Below are 22,277 nucleotides of genomic sequence, written 5' to 3' on the forward strand. Positions count from 1 at the left end.
GTCCCCTATATTCCATAAACAAACAAACAACAAAATCAGTATCATTTGGCTGTCTCTTTGCACTCTATGTCGTCTTTCAAAAATGAAACAATGCAAAGAAGCCGAAAATAAGACCAAAACAGAAGTTTTCCCTTTTAAATAGATAAGAAATATTTCCCCCTTCTCTACCAAGTATGGACAAAATTTTATCATTATAAAATATGCATGAAGAAAATACTCTAAAGGCAAGGTGATTTCAGTTCTGAATGTTTTGGTACCGCAAAAAGTTAAACAGGAAGGAAACAGGTGTTAATTAAAATAGACAGTTTTAAAGTAAATTATACTCTTGGCTAAATTAAAATAATATATTTAAGTAGGAGGGAAAAACGTAGCTTCTTAATAGTTATTTGAAGACACAGAAATTTGAGACCCTGGTCTATTAAATCCAGAGTGATATCTCAGGGGTTTGGAGTGAATACAGAGATGACCTGAAATAATTTTAATAAAGTTTTGAACTGGTTTGACAATATGCATTTTCACTTCAGATTTAGTTTATTGAGAAGTTTTCCATCTAACCAGAGAAAAGCCTTTGTTAAAGGTGATCCTTTTTGCTGCCATATTTTTCAAGAAATATCTTCAAGGACCCCAAAACAGTAGTTAAGAATAAGACCTCTTGTCAGACTTACCGGGCTTTATCATCTTTCCTCCGAGTTGCTCCCTTTAAAAAAATTCCCCTCTTCTCTAAACCATTTCTAGGTACTTCTTGAACTCATTTATCCTCAATGCTTGGTTTCCTTCCTGGTAACATGTTCCATATGCTTTCTTCATTTTTTTTTTCAGGAAATAGTATTACTGATATTCTGTATTTACCATGGGTATCCTAACATTTATGTGATTGAATCTCTTCTATTTGTTCAGTTGTCATCTTTTTTTGAAATTGTGTAACAGTATGGAGTTGAAAATCTACTTAAATATTTTTCCATGTATTTATAAACTTATTGTTAGCCAGGCCATCTCAGCTTCTGTCATTTCCAGGATGAATGAGCCCTGCTCTCTTAAGTGCACTTAAAATTTCAGATTGGTTAAGAATCTGTATTCTTTTCTATATGTTTTGCTGAGATACGATTAGCATGTCGTGTATGGCAACCATACACAACCATTTTGTCATATGCAGAATTCTAGAAAGGATATGTAGTACATGATTTGTATCAAACAGTAACTTGTTTGTTTTTAGTTAGTCCTCTTTTTTTTTTAATGCAGCTTAACAAATCATGTTTGCCATTTTTGAGGTTAAAGTATGGTTTTCACAGATTTCACTTCTCTATTTTAGTAACCTTATCACTCCATCCTCATAAAAGTCTACTATACATTTTTTTTTCACTGGGCCATGCAGGTCTATATTGAATCTATCATTGTCATCACTGTCTTTCTTACTCACTTTGCTGTGGTCTTGTTTTGTTTTCATATATTTGATCTCTTCCATGTGTTTACTCACACCAATATTGTATTTAAAAAATATAAGCGGTTGTAAGTTTTCAGTGGTATATGTATTACTCATGCTTTTTTTCATTCACTCACTCAACTTTCACTGGCACTTAATAAATTCAGATTATTAGAAAGCTAATGTGTAGGGGTCTATCTTGCTTTAAAGTTTCCTTTTCAAAGCATGTGAAATCTTCTCTCTCTCCTAATGTTATTTTATTCACTTTTTTCAACTCCAGAGAAATCATGCTGTTATTATAGACTCATGCTAAGTTTCAGAAAAAAAGTTGACATTTGAAAAGATTGTTACTTTTTCTGAAAAACTCAATTAAGTACTTTATAAGGAGTAAGACCCTGACTCCCTAACTAATTAGGGATAAAACCAGACTATTATGTTCTTTCTCTTTCTGTATGTACATAAAAACAAAACAACACAACACAAAACAAAAACCCAGAAGGAAGGGACCGATCTTTTCGAATATTGCACACTGATCCCCTTCCCACCTTGACAAATAAAGCAGGCCATTCCAGTATCTGGGAACTTTGTAAATGGGTCATCACAACTCTTGATAATACTTACTGGTAGGAGGCTGTATATTTCATATAATTTTAAAATCTAGGGCATATGTAAGTGAACCTTTCAGATGGGTGAAAGAGATGTGGGCAGGGACAGAATTGCTAGAGTGCATGAATTAATTTTCTCCTGGATCCTTTTTATTGATAAATATTTTAACTCTGTGATAGACATGATAATAAGTTCATTCATTTTCACCCATTCCAATCAGACTATCTTACAGCCAGTTTTTCTAGGGGGACAAAGTGAAAAAAAAAAGGCAGAAAAAATTCGAACAGATTATTGAATTTTTTTTGCATTAACAACCTCCTCAGGTGACACTCAACCCCCCTACCCTCGCCATGATTCTTACCTTCTTCCTGATGACCCCTGAAAAGAGGAGAAAAAGGTGAGAATGGCCAAAGAAATTTTTCACACTGGGCAGAACTTCTGTCGAAGAAGATATCAAGGGTGTAGAGAACTTCCAGAAAAGGGAAAACCCATTGTAGAAGAAAGGGAAAGAGGCCTTGGAAAGGGTGAGTGCCCCTGAGCATTATATGTGAAGATGCCAATTTTTGTCTCTTTAAGCCCAAATGCAGTCTGAGTTTGCATGCCTTTGTTTCTTTTCTACCAAAAAGAGACATATATCTGTCATAGTTGTGATGTTGGATGATAATCTTATGACTCTGCTCTAGAAATTGTTACTTCTTTTAGCTGAATATTTTAGGGGAATGCTCAAAAAGCTTCCTGCATTCACCAAAAAGATATGTGTGTATCAGTGTCTCTACGAATTAATTATAATTAAAAAACCATAATGAATCACATGAGGGTAATTCCAGTATTCCCTGTGATTCTTCTGAGGAAGCTGGGGAGTTATTCTGTTCTTTACTAGCTTGCTTCCTGACCTTATTACCTTATTCATGTTTTATAAACCCAATTATACAAACTCAAGTCCTTCTCTTTCCTGCTTCTACTTTAGTTACCAGTTTTCTAGTCTCTAGTTCAAAAATTAGAAAAGGAGGAAAGGAGGATTCCTGGGATATTACACTAAGCCAGGAATAACTCCTTACTAGCCCCACGGTATCCTACATACAAGTTGAGAAAAAGTTCCTGGATATCATCACTGCATAATTAAATAGAGGGACTTCTAGACCAAGATATCACTCTGAGATGAAGTTACAACTTGTTTCTAGAATTGCCGTGATACTCATTTACAGTTGTTTTTCTTTAAGGACTTGTTTCATTTAGATGAGTTAAATGTGTAATGTTGCATACTGAAGGGCATGAGGGTCAAGATTTTCATGTCTTCAAGTGTAGAAGTCAATTAATACTTCTGAGAATAAGTATTCTTACTAATTTTGTGTCCCCCTAGTCCCCAAATTAAAGGTGGGATGGCAGATGGCAGAAAGAATCCCACCCAGAAAGACACTGCTAATTATTTATATATTCTTTTTTTAAAAGTTTTTATAATTTTAAGTACGTTAGATTATTCATGTCTTTTATTCATGCCTATTCATGTCAATTTTTTTTTTCCAGGAGACTGTTTTTGGTGTAAAAATACCTTGTGCTTACAATGGGGATGGATATAAAGGATGTAGTGTCTGTGATTCATATTCAAGCAAATATAGTCCACCAGTGATTTCTCTTGCAAGCTGAGACATGCAGTTCTGCTGAGAGTTATGTTTTTGGCATGGCTGTGGTTCTTTGCACACACTTAGTGCCATTGGTATAAAGGTGATTTCCTTTCAGATGATTACCTGAAAATGAATTTTTCTCTCCCATCACAAGCAGTATCCATTCTTTTTTTTAAGATGGAAGCTTTTTGCTTCATTGATTCTAACCAAACCTAAGAGCAGGCCCAGAAGAACCATGAGACACCCCGTATCTGGGTCTGTCATTAGCCTTAAGAATGAATTATTTCTTAATCATTAGGCATTTTGAAAAGGCCATATATAAATTCAACTGATTTATGGGTGTCTTTTGGGAATTTTGTTTTTCTCTTTTCGGCTACTGTGGGTTTAGTCGAAAGGCATTTTTGGAAATGCCTTTAGAAAGTTGAAAGTGACTTTTCCATATATTTAGCAGATTCAGTGTTGCTATCACTAAGAGGAGTTAACAATGAAAGTACTACAGGTAAGGAGGGATGTGATCTTTTAGACATCTGGGAACAGTCATGGAAGGGGCTAGGATTTGGATCTCCAGTCCTTGGTCATATTCTACCTTTTGTCTCATAAAATAAAACAAACAAACAAACAAACAAAAAAACGGTTTGAAGCCTAGGGTAAGAGCTCTGTCTTCATAAGAGTTAATCCATTTATTTGACTGCCAGTGTGCTTTGTTGATGATTTTTGAGCAATTTACAGATATAATCAAATGAGTGCCACCAACTTAGAAAATGGTTAGTTCATTCTGGGCTTAGCTATGCAAATCAGCTGCCATTGCTCTCATCTCACCCCTTAGCACAGACCACGGGATTTTATGCATTTGGGTCTTGCTCATTATCAGTTTCCTTCCCTTCAGAATTGTTATTCATTTTGTTTATTGCTGTTTAGTTTTTGTTATATTTCCCTTCTCTGGATTTTTAAAATAGGCTAATTGAACAGCTCAGCTGGCCATTTGTTAAAACTAGGATGGAATCACTTATAGAGTGGGAAACAAAATGCTTCCCTTCAGATTGAGTCATTGTGTAGTGATAAAAAGGAATTTCATGGGAGCAGTAATATAACCAGAGATTCCATGTGGCAGCAATACACTCCATGACTATTTATTGAACACTTACTCTGCACCAAGCGCTGAGCCTAGTACTTTAGCTTTTGGGGGATACACTGGGCTTTGGAGGAAGGACAGAGTTGAACCCTACATGTAGAATTCCAGTGGATATGTGAGTTTCTTTGCCTTTTTGCTGTTTTAAGCTCACTGGAAGGTAGAGACTTTTGTAATCCCCAAGAAGCATCTGATTCTTTTGACTTTTGAATGAATCTTTTAAAAGATAATATGCTTCCTTGTGATTTGGATCAGGTTTAGGTTAAAATTAGTCTTCTATGAACATATTACCCACAGGTTGTAGGAGTGAAGCAGCATGAATTGGCAGGGGAAACCCAACCTGGAGATACACATTTGCCATTCTTTCAAAGAATGTTTGTATGCTCAAAGATAATTCAGAAGTACTTCTAATCAAACATTTTTATAGTGGCTTATTATGGAATTCTAGGGAAGATAAAGATGCTCAAATGAAGGTACTGACTGAGAAGAAAGGATTGATTTAAGGCACATTTAGGAATTAAAAGCTATGTAATTTAGCTGCCCATTAGAAATTTATTCAATAGTTATATTTATGGACATTTAAAATATTTATAACACTGTGTATCCCTGTATCACTGCTTATGTATGTTAAGTCAGTGATCATGGAAAAAGGAACTAAAACTTAATTTGGTGAATATCTAAGTAAGTTTGATACACTTAGTGAGTGTACCTCTCCTTCTTGTGTGTATTTTTGTAGGTGTGATGCTGGGAATTACTGAAATGCCAATGGTTTTCCAAAACACATACCTGGTTTACAGGCTCTTGGTTGGCTTTAATATTGTGATTTTATTCTGAGATATTTAATAACTTCAACATAACTGTGTTTGTAAATCTTTAAGAAAATTATTGAAAAGGACTAAGTTTTATTTGTTCATTTGGTTAGTGAGTCTACTGAAGTTCCAAACAAGTAAACTATCTTGGAAAACTGTTTGGTAGTAAATGCTGAAGTCCAATATATATACCCTGTGACCCTGCAGTTTTGTTCTTAGGTGTGTATAGCCAAGAGAAACGAGTTCATATGCCCATAAAAAGACACTTGTAAGAATGCTCCTAGTAGTACTGTTTATAACAGTTCTAAACTGGAAACTCTCTGAAAGTACATGCAATGGAATATTAAAAAGCAACGAAAAATAACAGCCTAATGGTATACTTAACAACACTGATGGATTTCATTGACAAAGTCCAATACAAATAGTATGTTCTGATTTATATGATGTTCAAGAACAAGCAAAAGTGATCTGGTGGCAATAGAAGTTAAAATGGGACTTTCTAGAGGAGTGTTGAGAAAGAGGAACTATGAAAGGAGAGCCCTCTATATGTTGATCAGAGTGATGGCTACAAATTTGTATACATTTACAAAAAGTTAACTATACACTTAAATGTTTTTTACTATAGTTATACTTCAGTACAAATATTTTTAATTAGATTTTTAAATAGTATCCAGTTTAGAAAGACTATTTAACAGCAAACCACCAACTTGTGACTTTGGGGACAACAGAATGAGGATGTCTTCAGGGATATAAATAATTAATGGTTTGACAGGTTATGTGACAGAATTATTCGGTATATGTTGATAACTTTCTTTAAATGGAATTGTTGAAAAAACGAAAAATGCTAAATATACAATCCCTGAAAGTGGTGCCATCAGAAAGAAGACTAAAAATTACATATTGATTTTAAGTCTGTAAAGACTTAAAATAACATATTGAAACTTTTATTCTCTAAAAATGAGCATCATAAATTAGCTCACTGACAAGTCAGTGTTTATCTTCTTTACTTCCAAACTCTAGGAGGTCTTTGGAAAATCAGTCAGTTGCTTAGTCAGTATGTCATTTCCAAAAACAGACGTTGTACACTTGCAAGAAAGCTGGAAATGTGTTCCTCCATGGGGTAAATTAAATGTAATTGCACTTCTGTGTCTTCATGGTGGTAAGAGCACCAGGATACTCAACAGATAGAGCCAGAAATCAAGTTTAGTTTCTATAGAAGGGCCAAAAGTAATGCCATTCTAATGGCTAGAGAGCAGAAGGGAAGCAGAATGCCTGAATGACGCACAAACTGAATAATCATTCACTGAATTATTAAAAGTTGATTATACAATTCTATTCAATAAACTTATGCTAGGTGGTTATTCATTTCCTGAATATTTAACTTCTTCCCCATAATACTTTCAATCTAAATGTATCACTGCCATTTTGTTGTTGTTATAACTATAAAGGAAAGGAGCTGTTTTGTTTTTTTTTTGTTTTTCATATTTTCCTTGAAACTGAGTAATTCTTAAGGAAGAGTATTCAGACTGGGCTTATTGTCAAAGGTTTGCTTTTTAAACTAACAATTTGAAAATAATTTTTTCTCTTTATGTTTTATCTGCCCTTAATTGAAGAAAAAGTGGGGAAAAATGAGGCATGGTGTTTGAGATTCCTTGGCAGTAGTGTGCTTTCCATATGGAAGGTTAGAGGGGTGGAGGTTAGTGACTGAGAGTGAGGGCTTTGGAGCCAGATTGCCTGGGTTCCCATCTTGACTTAATAACTATGTGACCTTGAGCAGGTCACTTCCACTGTAAAATGAGGCCAGTGCAAGTGCCCACTTTGAGTTTTTGTGGTGATTAAAAGAATGAATAATATAAAGCCCTTTGATTATTATCTGCTACATAATATTCACTAGTTCCCATTATAATAATATAATAATAATAATAATACATGTGAAAAAGTTCTCAAAAAGAATCTCTTTTTTGTGTTGTCATTGACTATATGATTTCATCTGTATCATATTTTATATTTCTGATAATTAACATCTATTCAGATAATACTGAAATATGAAGTGTGATGCTAATGCCCATATTCTGTAGACCTATTTTTAAGACCAAAATAGTTTGGTAATATCCTGCATATTAGAGTTCTCTAGGGAAACAGAACCAACAGGAGGTATATGTGTGTGTGTGTGTGTGTGTGTAAATAAAATATAAATATTATGATTTTTAAAATTTTTTTGGTAGGTATTGGCTCACACAACTGTGGGGATGGGCAAATCCAAATTCCATAAGGCAGACTGCAAGCTGGGAACTCTGATGAAGGTTTTTGATGAATTCCCCAGGAGAAGCTGACTGGCTGAAGGCTGAAGTAGAGATGTTAATTCTCTCTTCTGACTGCTGAAATCATTACTTCTCTTTTTAAGACTTTCAGCTGATTGGACGAGACTTCTCTCCAGGTTGAAGGCAGTCTCCTCAGTTGATTGTAGACATAATCAGCCATAGATGCAATCAACTTTCTGATGATTTAAATCTATGAAACACCCTACAGTAACAATCAGGCCAATCTCCAGACAATTGGAGATGTCCATGACCGGCCAAGTTGACACATGAATTCAACGATCATATCATGTAACTTATATGTCTCACTCACAGTAAAGGTTTCCTGATGCTTTATTTCTAATACTAATATATATAGTTTCCATTGAGTTTTAAATGCTAAAAACAATGTTAAGGTTGTGGATAAGACACATAAATCAAATTTTCAGAGGGCATTTTGAAGGGGAAGATACAACTGAGCAGGCTTGCATGCCGTCAGATAGATGAACACTTCTCTAATTTAACAAGAGATTTGAAATGGTGAAGGGGCAATTTATATCTTGTATATATTCTACATGACAAAACCAGCTAAGTGGATAAAACATTATGCTCACAGAATATGAAAGAGAATATTGTGTATTTTTTCAAATTCAAGGAGTTTAAACACCTCTGCATGTTTTTAAATACATTTTAAATAAATGGAGAATGAGGATCTAGCGTAGTTGGTTTTAATTAGATAAGTATTTTATTTTAAGAGTCTAGTAGTATTTATTTAAACTTTAAATTGTGTTACTGTAAATAATGTTTTAAAAAATGAAATGAGAAATTCGAAATGCAACTCAGTAGAATAAAAATTTTGTTAATATATCTACCTAATGCCATTGTTTTTTCTTTGGTGTGTCTGAGATTAGTTTGAGCTCTTGTTTTATTTATTGGTTTTGCATTTTTACAAATCAAGGTCATCCTAAATGTTCCCATTTTTTCTATGAAAGAAGTTAATTTAATACACAAGGAATTAAAAAGTCAAAATCATCCTAAATGCTCCAGTTTAGTCTAAGAAAGAAGTTAAAAAATAAGTTATAAATTTAATTTCTAATCTTTTATTCCTTTAAAAACTATCAAAAAGCTCAAGAACTTCCTTTGTGTTTTTCTTTAGAGAATTCTTGTGCTGTATTTGGTACTCTGTAACTTAAAGGTTGCCTATAAAAGGTGTATGTGTGTGCATATGGCTAAAGTAGCCTAGAGCAGGGGAAAACAAGTGGGCTTTGGACTTAGGCAGAGGTGAGTGGCAATCCCAACCTGCCCTTCATTGTCTTGGGTCTTTTGGTAATTTACCATCCTGAGCATTGATTTCTTCTGTGAATCACTGCATAATAGTTATTTTTTTGGCAGGTATGATTTGAATATGTTATATGCCTAAAGCTGTTGGGTTGTATAATTACTCCATTCAATTTGAATTTATTTAGAACAGGTATGTAACTTGCTCTTCTTCTTTAATAATATGCATTCTAAGATACAGGAGAGAAGAAACAAATCATTGATTGGATAAATTTAGCTGATCTTGTAGGTTAGATAGTTACCATCCTCTCTTTTGTTTGAGGTGCACGTTTCTTATTGTGTACCTGTCTACCACTTAAGATACGTATTTCTTAGAGTTGTTTACCAAATCACTTTTATATAACAATCATTTGCTTTTTTATGGCATGAATTGTATTTTTGACTTGATTTCTGATCTAACATTGATTTATAATGGTTTATTGAATGACAAAAGAAAGTAGAGGGGGATATTAAATAATAAACAATTTCTAGCCAGATGAGTAATAGTTTTTAATTTGATGAAATGATGTCCCATAGACTTATTTGTAATTATTTAAATTTCTTGCTGCCTGGGATATGTAACCAGGAGACCAGTATCAGGATCATGGGCTAAATTAGAATAAAAGCAACCGTGAAGATGGTGCCGGGAGAGGCTGAGACATTTAATCTGATCAGTTGAGGAACAGTAGCACCCAAATTCTATTAGAACCAAGAGGCACAGCTTGCAAAGCTGTAGTCTGAAATTTCCATCAAAACAACCAAGCAATAGAGACAGACAGGCTGGGAAAGCTCAGATAGATTCTTGTTGGCAACCTCACTAAATACCACAGCTTTCAGTCTCCTTCTGAGGCAGACTCAGACTCAAGGCAAGACCGAGGAAGCAAGAGGCTTCTGCCTTTGCCATAGCTTGACACCTACGCCAAGAGGCACATTTGGGAACAAGTTAAGAAGCAGGTAAACCTTGTCAAAGTTGAATATGCTTTATTTTGAAGGTGGACTTCTAGATTCTCAATCAGGGAGAGATGCCAAATGTCATCTCACCAATTAGCAAACTGTGCCTGTTTTGCTTCTGAGATTGTGCCTGGGCTACCCAAGTAGATAGGGTTGTCTGGTGCCAAGCAGGTAGACAGGAGATATCCCTCCTGGGCATGGTCAATGTCAGTGCCCTCTGTGGTCTGCTGTGTCTTGGAATGCTGTTGGATGCCTGTGAGGGCTGCCACCCTGCCCTGAGGCTTAGCAGTAATCTGAATAGGAGAAGTTGATAGTGTAAATAAAACTGCTATCCTCCTTGGTTGTGGGGTAGACTGAAAAACCTGATTAACCTCTTGCTCTGCAAAATCTCATACAAGCATTCTTCACTTTTGAGTGTAGACGATTTAAGATGTCTTCTGTTTCCATGAAATATGTCAGGCAGTTTGGAGGGGGGCTCTTATTTCCTAATGCTAATTTGATCAGAAACCTAGGGATGAATTTATCTTTCCAAAATAAGAAAATCAAATCCAAATCAAAGTTATTGAATGGCCTACAGTTTGTCTAAAGAGTTCTTATCTAAACTTTATACCTTCCCAAGGGGGTGGGGATCAGCCAATGTGTGGGTTTATTAATTCTAGGGATTTATTCTTTATCTTTTTCAATTATTTCTCTTTTTGGAATAAGTGCAAATGCTCTTAACAGCATTTTAAAATATAGCTGCTAGTTGTTGAATTACTTAATATAAACCAACACTTTGCATATGCAGGATGTTTTATACTTTACAAAATATTTCACATTTGTTACCATGTTTGATTGTCCAAAATTATGGGAATATTGCCTATGATTATTAACTGTATTATACAAATGGGTAAATTGAGCTCCACAGGCTAAAGAACTTTTCCGAATTTATGTAGCTGCTAATTTAGGCAAAGAACGTGAGCTGAAATACAGATCTGCCACTTCCATACGAATCAAATCATTGGAAATCCTGAGTCTGGGAATTGTTCCCTCTTCCTGTCTCCTTCCATTCTTAAGCTTCTTGTTAGTTTAGTTTTACTATTTCATATTGTTCATAATTGTGTGTTAACCTTCTCGTTAGTGTTCTTGACTACTTTTTACATCTGTTGACCATTGCTTGCATACCACATGATAGATGTCCTTGTGCTCTAATATCTGTGTGAGAAGCACCAGTTTTTACATGCTATAATTCTGCTTTGGAACTTACCTTTACCTAATCTCTATAGTTGACTCTTATTTTACCCTCCTCAGAAAAGGATTTGCATTATTGGGTCTGGTCATTTATCCCTCTAATCTAATATCCAGTTTCTAGCAAGGCCATGCTAACTGTTTCAGAGGAAAGCAAGTGTACTCCTGGGACTAGGAATTAGAAAATAAAATCCTTGTTGTGACTCTGCATTTAGACCCTGAGCAAATTATTTAATTTCTTTCTTTAGTGTGTGATTTCACTAGATTGAAGGAAACTGAAAAACTTCAGGTTATCTCTTTATTGAATATTTAATATGGAGCTCCTTGATGCATTATCTTAATTACCTAGGATTCCACTTGAAATATATAAAATGCATATATTTTTAAAAGTCCTGTATTAAAAACAAACGCCTTTTGCTGATTGACTACATGATTATTTAAATGTAGTTTTGGTTACTTAAATAATAAATATAGTTTACTTCAGCTTTCTACTATGTCTTGTCATGATTCTGAAGCCAATTATGTAAGTTTATATCTTGCAGTTGTCAACTTGAGTTCAATTGTCAACTTGAGTTCAGTAGTTCAATTGTCAGCTTGAGTTCAGCAGTAGGATCACAGCTCAACCATAATTTGAATACTTCATCTTCAGTGGTTTCTAAATCTGTATATCATCATCACCTGTGTGGTTTTAAAATACACATATTCCAGGGCTCTACCCTCATGAAAAATGATTTTGGGGTTGGAGAACAGGAACCTTTCTTTCTGTAAGAAGTTAACTAAGTGATTCTGATGCCCAGCCAAGAGTGGGAACTATTTTTCCAATGTTATTGGGGGCTTCTAAGTTAGGCACGGTAGTTTAGATAAGGTTCACTTATTCAGCATACATTCATAGAACCTCTGTGAGGTATCGTATCAATCATTGTGCTAGGGACTTAAGTGCACCGAGATAAATGTGATACAGACCCTGTCTAGAGGTGCTTGTATTTTAGTGATAATTACCCCAATAATTGCATTATAGTGTGTATATTATAACAGGAAAATATTCAATCTTATGAGGGTAAGAAAGAGGCTCCTCCCAAGTCTGCCCTTTCAGAGTTATGTTAGAGCTGGTGGGTGGGGGGCTGTTCAGGAAGTGTGTCAGAGGAATGGTACTTTAACATTCATGTTCGGGGAGTATTCAGGCTTTGTCCTTTGACAATGTATAATAGAGCAGCAAAGTAAGGAGCCATTAAACTTATTTTAAAGGGGAGTGACATGATGAAAGCAGTGTTTAAAGAAAGAGCAGAACTGGGATTCTGGAGGCAGAAGTCTCCTTCTGTAACTGTGTTGAGATGGTAAGAACTAGCACTAGGGTGGTGGTAGTGAAAGAGAGGAAGGGAAGATAAGGAACATAAGTGGAATGTAATGTGTGAGTAGATACCGGAGAGGAAGAGGAGGAATGAGTCAAAGGTTTCCATCCTGAAGATGGGGGGTGGGTTGATGGTGGAGGGGAGTGGTGGTGTCACTGACCCGAGATTCAGAGGTTGTGAAATAGAGCTGGTTGGGTAGAGGATGATGAATTTCTTAGTCTTTGTCTTTTGTGCATTTATCCCAAGGTCTAGCACAATGCCTGATGCTGAGTAAATGTAATGGTTAAAATATTGGCTTGGCTGTCTCTACAGTGAATTAAACAAAGTGAAAGATTAATTTCTCTCTTTCACACAGAAGTCTGAATAGTTAGGTATCTGGGAAGGTAGGGTGGCTCTGTTCCACCAGGTTGTTCTGGGATTCATTTTCCAGCTCTCTTGTTGCTTCACTGTCCCTTGTGTGTAGTTTGGCTGAGGACGGCTCATTTCCGTAATAGTTCTAGTCTGAGAGAAGAAGGAAAAAAGAAATGGAGGACAAGCAGCTTCCTTTTTTGATGCTTTACTGTACTGCTTTTGTCTATAATGTGGTCACATGGCTGCACCTAAATATAAGGTAGGTTGTGGAAAATGTTGTTAGTTGGTCAGCCAAAGTCCTGACTAAATAGGTGTTCTATTGCTTAAAAGGATGAAGGGGATATTGTGACAGATTCTTCGACATGGGATCTGCCACATACATCCTTACTTTGGTTGAGTGAATGGGCTTAGAATTTGGTAATGTTGAGTTTCAGGAAGAGGGAAGGCATCCAAGTAGAAATGCCCAGGAGGCAGATAGAGACTAAATAGTGATTCAGAACAGTGAACTAAACATGAAGTATAGATATACGTGGCCATTCAAAAGGTTATGGCTGTAATTGTTAGACTGTGGAGAAAAGCAATAAAAAAGGAGCAGAAGAGAGGCCTTGGAGAGAGTGCTTGTAAGTTAGGTAGTAAGAAGTGTAGGAGGGAGAATCCAGGGAAACATTTGGAAAAGTCACCATCTAAGGAAACAGAAAAATACAGAAACATAAAATGATGATATTGTGGAAAGTACAAAAAGTTAAGATGACAAAAATAAAAGATGTGGGGGCCAAGCAATGTGAGGATAAAGAAAAAGACTGTGGAACATGCAGGAAATTTTAGTTAAGATTTATAAATGCCAAGTTTTGTTAAACTTTATACAGAGCATCATATCAGACAGGGCCAGTCTGCAGGGGGAATATGATTTGTTAGAGAAGGAAATTTTTTAGAAGAAATTCAGTAGAGGAAAGGTTCTATCAAAGGTATAGAAATATATTCAGAAAACTGTTGCTAGTGCTTGTATCTGAGGATTGATATTAGGATGGAACTTACTATTACAGTTCTGGAATTGACATTTTTAAATAACAATGATTAGATAGGATTTCTATGAAGAGTAAAAAATTTGATATAATTTCTGTAAGTAGTTTTATCTAGGTTAATTTTCGTAATCAACAAATAATGTGAATTACATTTGATTAACAGGGAAGTTCAAATCTAGGTCCAACTAAATAAGTAGTGGTTTGTCTGGAGTTGGATCTTCTAGACCAGTGCTGTCCAATACAAATGTAATGCAAGATACATATGTAGTTAAAGATTTTCCAGGAGCCCATTAAAAAAAAGTAAAAAGAAAGATGAAATTAATGTTGACAATATATTCTACTTAATACAAAGTTTCCAAATATTATAATTTTAACAGGTAATCAGTATGAAAATTTAATGAGATATTTTCCTTTTTTTTCCTTTCAATTAAGTCTTTGAAATCTCTTCATATTTCAAGTGTGCAGTTAGTCACGTGGCTGGTTGCTGCCATATTGGTCAGCTCAATTCTAGAAAATTTGATTAGTAGTTTTTGTCCTTTCCTTATTTTAATGTTGTCACTAGTGGTTTGTTGCCTGCAGGTCTACCATTAAGGGTTTTCCCCTAATTTTAATTGCAGGAATTTTATTAAGCACTAATGCTAATGCGCATGTTTAGTGAATTAGTACTCTATTGTGTTAGTTTTTGACCACTGTATTTAGGAGGTACAGCAAGTGAGTGAAAAGTAAGGATCTTTCTTTCCCTCCCAAAGTACTTAACTTTAAATGTGACCTAAGAGATTTTGATTATATTTAAAATTACTGGTTGACAGATATATGAAAAGCAAAGTGTGAGGTAGTTTTTCTCACCCTTTAAATACTCTCAGTACTCCAATAGATACTGTCTTCATTATCCACTCTGTTGTGATGGTTTTATAGGCAGACATTCAAGGGAAAATGAGTTGTCTGGAGAAGATGAGTTAGCATTATTCCATTACAGTTTGAGAGTATTTTTAAACTCACAATTTAGATTTTCCCCATGCCCCCCCCCCACATTTAACTACACAGTTTTTATTTCATGGTGGTACTGGTATTAGTCCTTCTTGTATTGTTGTGATCAATTATTGAATCTTTGAAAAAAAATTACAGATTTCTGAAGCAGTAATTGTTTCTGTTAAGTATTTTTTTACCCTTCACTTTTTTTTTTCTCATTTATTCAGGGTTGAAAAGGAACAATTCCTTTGTTTTTCTTTAAGATTGAAAAGCTGATAAATTATTCCTGAATTAGTAAGTTGTTCTGTGTCATCTTGCCTTGGTTTCCTCCCCTTAAAATTGTTTTTCTGATTCATGTTAGAGGGATGAACTATGATTTAAAATGACTTTAATATCAAATCTGAGGCTTTGCCTAGGGTTTTGTGAGCTGGAGGTGACAAGGTAGCATGGCCTTTCATCTGGGGACACCTGGGGGCCTGTAGTCTCACTGGGAGTTCTGCTTCTGTCCTTATCCCCGTGGGAAATCAGTCAGAGTCATCTTATTATTCTGGACTTGCTTCCCCAGGTACTGTCCTTTGTACCTGGGGCAGTGCTTAGTACAAGTGCTTCTCACACTATCTTTGGTGAATGACCAGCTTTTAATTTCTAATCCATCATGTCCTGATACTTACATAAAATACAAAATATATTAGTTACTAGAAAAATGAAATTAAAAAACCACAAAAACAAAAACACACACAACTTGATTCAGCTGGCAGAATATTAATCCACCAGGTTGCTATAAAATTTCTGATACTTGCTGTCATTTTCTGTATTTATTTATCCTTTTGTGGGCCAGTAACAAAGCTCACAGACCAGCAGTGTCCTGCAGTCTGCGTTTTGAATAGCAATGCTTTACATCTGCCCTAATCCTCATATCTACAACGCTGTGAATTATGTCCTCTGTTTTGTAAATCAGGAAACTGAGAAGCAGAGAGATTAAGTAATATGCCCAAGGACATTCAGGTACCAGAGCTGGAATTTAGACCCAGAGTTGCAGTTAATCCCTAAGGAGTCCTTGCTAGAATTAGGAAAAGATATCCCTTCACCTGAGAGCTGGCTGGATTCCAGCCTTCACTCCCACACAGGGTAACCTTGTGTAGAACACAACCTGAATCACTGAATAATGTGGTGCTGTTCGATACCTACCTGTGCTCTCCCTCCCTCCCTTAGTAGGGTCGGGGAGCCAGCAGTGGGAAGGAGAGGGCAAGCAGAGGGTAAGACTTGTCTCTTGGTCATTTTATTGTGCATTTTTTATGGAATAATAGTTGAAGTTGAGAAAGAAAGCAGAACTCAACTTGAAAATCAAGGTTAAAATTGATAGTTTTGGATATTTCTAGTCAAGTTGTGGTTAACCTTGTTTTGGGGTTATCTATTAATGTTATGTATATGGCCATGAGATTCCCATTATTAGAAATTTCTATGTAAAGTGAGCCAGTTAGTTAATGGGGGCTCAAGGTAACACAGAAATACAACTAAATATGTGTGACTACAACCCCGTTATCCATACTGTTTCTGTGTCATACTTGTATCACAAATTCCCAGTAGTGGCTTAGTTTACAAATTAAATGAAGAAATAAAAATATTTACATGTTGGAAAATAGACCAAGGATATCTCCTTGATGCAACAATCATTCAGGTGAAAAGTGAGTTAATGTTAATTTTGAATATATTTCTAGTTTAGCAACCTAATTGCGTTAAATATATTAGGGTCCTAAACGTTTTGACTTGGACCACATGTTTGGTTTTATTCTCCCCTGTCCAAATATTTCACCTGGTCAAAGCAGATGTGTCTTTGGTCATGTGGAATCGGGGAAGCAAATTTAAATGAAGATATCATATGCAGCTACTGAAGACCTACCCTTTGCTAAAGTGGTCTCAGTTTTTAGGAAATTAAATGGGGAGGAAGGAAGGATGAATCATTCTTTTGTATATTTAAACTTTATAGTGCATTTATCAGTTTTCTTCCTTAGTAGCATATGAATTAGTATCTCAGTGGTGTGAATCACTAAGTGAATCAGCATTTGATAAAAGTTTCCAAACATTTTATTTTTGCAAAACATTTAAAATTCCTGTCTAGGTATTTTTCTTATAGTTACCATTTATTGCAATAAACAAACTACATGTTAGGGGCATTGCTAAGAGTGTCATGTGTATTAGTACCCTGAAATATCTGCTACAGCTTTTTGAAGTTGATGTTGTTATTGCTTTTTCTTTTTTTAGCCAAAGAAACTGTGGCTTAAGGATGTTTGAATGACTTTTCCAGGACACAAAGAACTCAAGTAGCAGAAACTTAGACCCCTGTGATCTGCAGGCCAGAAGCCCCACTCTAGACCTAGGAATCAGAATCTGCATTTTAAAATGATCCCAGATGATTAATGAAGTTTGAGAAATCTTGCTTTATTTCTATAGACTCCATGTTCATAGCCTCTCCCTCCAGGGAAGTCCGAGCTAATAATTGAGAGAATTATTTGAATCCAATGTGACTTTAGGAGAGAATCAAAGTAATCCTTATATGTTCTCATTCTGTAGATTTCAAGTTTGCTAATTTTGCATTTTCCTCCTTTCAGCTAAGGGTTCTGAAATCATCTTAGAAGAGCCTACCTTTTCTTCCCCACTGTATTTGTTATCACTTAATTTTAAGAATGTTCACTTTCGGTATCTTTGGGGTCTCGTTAATGGTTCATAATACAAAGGTTGAGTTACTTTAGGGACCTGTGGAGTCCATTGTTTTAGGTATCTGTCCTCTTCTTAATATATTCTTTTTTGTTTTTTAATGATAATGACTCATTTATTCTGCCGGACAATGTCCATATACATTTTTTAAAAATATAAATGCCAGCACTATTGTATTTTTGGTTATATCTCCACTTTATATTCCTACAGGTTCTAAAAGGCAAATGCATAAAATGTAATAATAAATCAGTGGTTTGAGATTCATAATGTAAGAACAAGTAATTTGTTGCAAGATCTACATAAAGGTGGGGGAATGAGGGATGTAGAAATACAGTTTGTGTATACTACTGAAGTTAAGTTGGTATCAAAGCAAACTAGATTGTTATACATATAGGAAGTTATTTAAGGCACATAATAATTACAAAGAAAGTATCAGAGAATAGGCAAGCTCACAGACAAAAGTTACAGCCCAGGTTGCCAGGGACCAGCAGCAGGAGAAATGGGGGGATTTAATACATAATGGGTGTAGGGTTTCTGTTTGGGGAGATGGGAAGTTTTAGTAATGGAAGGTGGTGAGGGTACCACAATATTGTGACTTGATTAATTCTATTGAATGGTATGCTTGGGAGTCATTGAGGTGGGAAAGTTGGTGTTGTGTACACATATGTTCCCACAATTGAAAAAAAACAAAAAGAAGAAAGAACTAAAGAGATAATGACAATTAAATGCAATACATGATCCTAGGTGGGATCTAGCAAGGAAGGAGAAAAAGCTCAAAGGGATATTATTGAGACACAGGAAAAAATAGAAAATAGACTGTAAGGTTTATATCAATGTTCAATTTCTTGAATTTATAACTGCATTTAAGGTGGTTACATAAGTGAATATCCTTGTTCTTAGGAAATATACATGGCCATGTTAACTGTTTAGGGAGCATAATGTATTCAACCTACACTCAAGTGTTCAGAAAATGGATTAATAAAAAGACAGGCAGATAAATAGATGGATTAATAGAATGATACATAAAGATGGTAAAATGGTAAAATGGATTGATCTGGATATCTGGAGTAGGGGTAAGGATATGTTGGAGTTCTCTGTATAGGGATGGTATTATTTATTTATTTTTTTAATAATTCAGTTTTATTGAGATATATTCACATACCCTACAGTCATACAAAGCGTACAATCTGTTGTTCACAGTACCTCCATATAGTTGTGCATCCATCACCAAAATTAATTTTTGAACATTTTCATTACTATACATACAAAAGTAATAAGAATAAAAGTTAAAGTGAAAAAGAACAATTAAAGTAAAAAAGATCACTGGGTGCTTTTTTTTTTTTTTTTGCCCCTGTTTTTCTACTCATCCATCCATACACTGTACAAAGGGGAGTGTGGTCTATATGGCTTTCCCAATCACATTGTCACCCCTCATAAGCTACATTTTTATACAATCGTCTTCAAGATTCAAGGGTTCTGGGTTGTAGTTTGATAGTTTCAGGTATTTGCTGCTAGCTATTCCAATTCATTAGAACCTAAAAAGGGTTGTCTATATTACGCGTAAGAGTGCCCACCAGAGTGACCTCTCGGCTCCTTTTGGAATCTCTCAGCCACTGAAACTTATTTCATTTCATTTCACATCCCCCTTTTGGTCAAGAAGATGTTCTCCGTCCCACGATGCCAGGTCTACATTCCTCTCCAGGAGTCATATTCCACGTTGCCAGGGAGATTCACTCCCCTGGGTGTCAGATCCCATGTAGTAATTTCATCTGCCAAGTTGGCTTAGCAAGAGAGAGAGAGGGCCACATCTGAGCAACAAAGAGGCATTCAGGAGGAGACACTTAGGCACAATTATAAGCAGGCCTAGCCTCTCCTTTGCAGTAACAGTCTTCCCAAGGGCAAGTCCCGTGACTGAGGGCTCAGCCCATCAAACCACCAGTCCCCTGTGTCTGTGAGCGCATCAGCAACCATCGAGGTGGGGAAGCCCAGCACACTTGCATTCTCCCCCAGCAGTGTTTGCATTAGTGGTAGCAAATAATATTTCTCTTTTTGTGCCTGGCTTATTTTGCTCAACATTATGTCTTCAAGGTTCATCCAAGTTGTCATATGTTTCATGACATCGTTCCTTCTTACTGCTGCAGAGTATTCCATTGTGTGTATATGCCACGTTTTATTTATCCACTCATCTGTTGAAGAACATTTGGGTTGTTTCCATCTCTTGGCAATTGTGAATATATTCCTTCTTGAAGGGTGATGGATAATTACTGTTCCTACTTATAAATTTAGGAATTTAAATATAAAATACAGTTTGTCATCAAGTGCATTTGAATTATATAGAAAAAGCAAGTTCCAAGAATGAACTGTGAAGCTTTAAAAACACAGATTTTTGGTTCCTACCCCTGGAATTTCTAACTCGTAGGCTTGTGGTAGGGACTGAGAATTTGCATTTTTAATAAGCTTCCAAGTGATGACGATGCCTCTGGTCTGGGGAAGCACAAGTTGCAAACCACTTGGGATAGATTTTGGGAGACCAAATGGTATTCTGTTGCATTGATCTATATAAGATATAATATAGGCCTAAACACTGACAATAGAGTTGGGAAGGAGGGATGGATTCCAGTAATATCAAGGAGCTACAAATTAACTTGTGCAAGGGACTGGAATAAGCTGTGAAGGAGAGATAGGAGTCTAGACTGATATCTAGATTTCTAATGGATGGAGGATGGTGGTACCATTATCACAACATATAGAATAAAGGATAGGAAGCTGGCTGAGGTTTTGGAGCCTGGAAATGATAATGAATTTGGTTTTAGACATGTCAAATGGAGATTTATGTGGGTAATTTAAGTGGAGATATCTTTTAAGAAAGTAGGATTCTGCTGAGTTGAAGATGCAATTGTAAGAATACAGTTAGGAGAGCAGGCATGTATGTCTGTAGAGAAGAAATCATAGATCATAAAGTGAAGGGAATGAGATACTGAAAACAGAACTCAGGGATATACTAGTATTTAAGGTGAAATTAGAATAAATCAGCTTCAGAAAGAACTGAGAAGGACTGGCAAGAGCCCTGGAATAGAGAGTTTTATAACAGAGTGATCAACATGTCCACACTAAAGGGAGGTCAAATAATATATTAATTCAAATGCATCCATTGAATTTAGTAACCAGAAGACCATAGGAAACCTTAGTAAAAGTTTAGTGAAACTCATTTTAGCAGAATAGCACTGATGGAACCCAGAAACTGCTTTTCAAGGCAGAGTACATGCCTTTTGTTTTTCTTATAGTACATTTCTTTTTGTTTCCAGCTCTGAAGAAAATAATGCTATTTATAGAAATAATTTGGTAAATGAGTGGATTTGTATACATTTTAAGCTGATTTTTCCAGGTGAAATTTGATAAAGCATTTAAAAAGCAATTTTAGAATCAGCATTTCTATGTAGTTTTTTCCAGCCTAGCAGTAATCTTTGAGAAAGCACCAGCTCCTGTGAGGCATGGCCCCTCACCACATGACACTTTCATGAATGACAGTGGAGGCTTTTGTGGTTGGTCCTTCTGAAAGTGTTTTGTTTATTCCCATGCCTGCTGGGAAACCAAGAATGCTTTTATTACTATTAAGAATATTGTTTTACTCTATGACTCTGTGTGACAGCTGGGTGAGACTGTTTTCATAAATTAATTTCCTGATGGACCCAGTTTAAACCAAAAAGGAAGACATGGTCAACAATTGTGATAGCTGTTAAGGCAACTGTCACTTCGGGTAATTTGAGCATAACTATTTTTCTTTCCTTTCCCTGTAGTGTTTTTCTTAGCAGATTAAAACAAAACACTGAAAGTAAATAGAAATTGCTGCCCTTCACGTGATCAGGATTTGGGATAATGGTTTCATAAGCAGGACTTATTGGTGGTGTGTTATAGTCTGGGAAATATATTTCAAACTTGTCCATTCTGTAGCAGAATGCCTATGACTGTTTCAGGAAATCTCGTGGAATTGTATGGACAGACTCTTCAAGACTTTTTGGAAAGCCAGATTTGAGATTGAGCTGATGCATCCCTTATTGGATTTGATGCTTGTAGGCCTCTATTAATTAGTTGGAAGGTTTTCTACAAAATGTGGGCCAAGTGCAGAAAGAGAGGAATTGCCAGTAATATAGTCAGCTTTCCAAAAGACCCAAATAAAAGCACATTTTCTGTTTTGTGGTAAAACTAATCTGATCTAACAAATTCTTTATGTGCATATTTTTATTTTACCCTTCACTGTTGAACAGTGTTTCAAGGGACCACATTGAAAAAAAGAATACTTTTTAAATCTCAGGTTGCAAATTATCAATGTGTAATTCATTATTTTATAGAGACCAAACAAATTTATTAAACATCAGAAATTTTACTTGTTGACGTACCGGGCTATTGAAAAACTGGTAAAGAACATGGCATTGAGGTTGATGGTGAATACTGGGAGGAACAGTGGTAGATTTGAAGATTCATGGTATAAAATC

General features: G+C 35.7%; 1 protein-coding gene across 1 annotated transcript in view; it reads left to right on the plus strand.

The window, feature by feature from the left end:
• The window catches only part of FMN2 (formin 2), a 408,121-nt gene that overhangs the window by 156,002 nt on the left and 229,842 nt on the right, over positions 1–22,277 (plus strand). The gene's annotated exons all lie outside the window — the stretch shown is intronic.

Source organism: Choloepus didactylus, chromosome 2 (assembly GCF_015220235.1).
Source record: "Choloepus didactylus isolate mChoDid1 chromosome 2, mChoDid1.pri, whole genome shotgun sequence".
Classification (NCBI taxonomy): domain Eukaryota; kingdom Metazoa; phylum Chordata; class Mammalia; order Pilosa; family Megalonychidae; genus Choloepus; species Choloepus didactylus.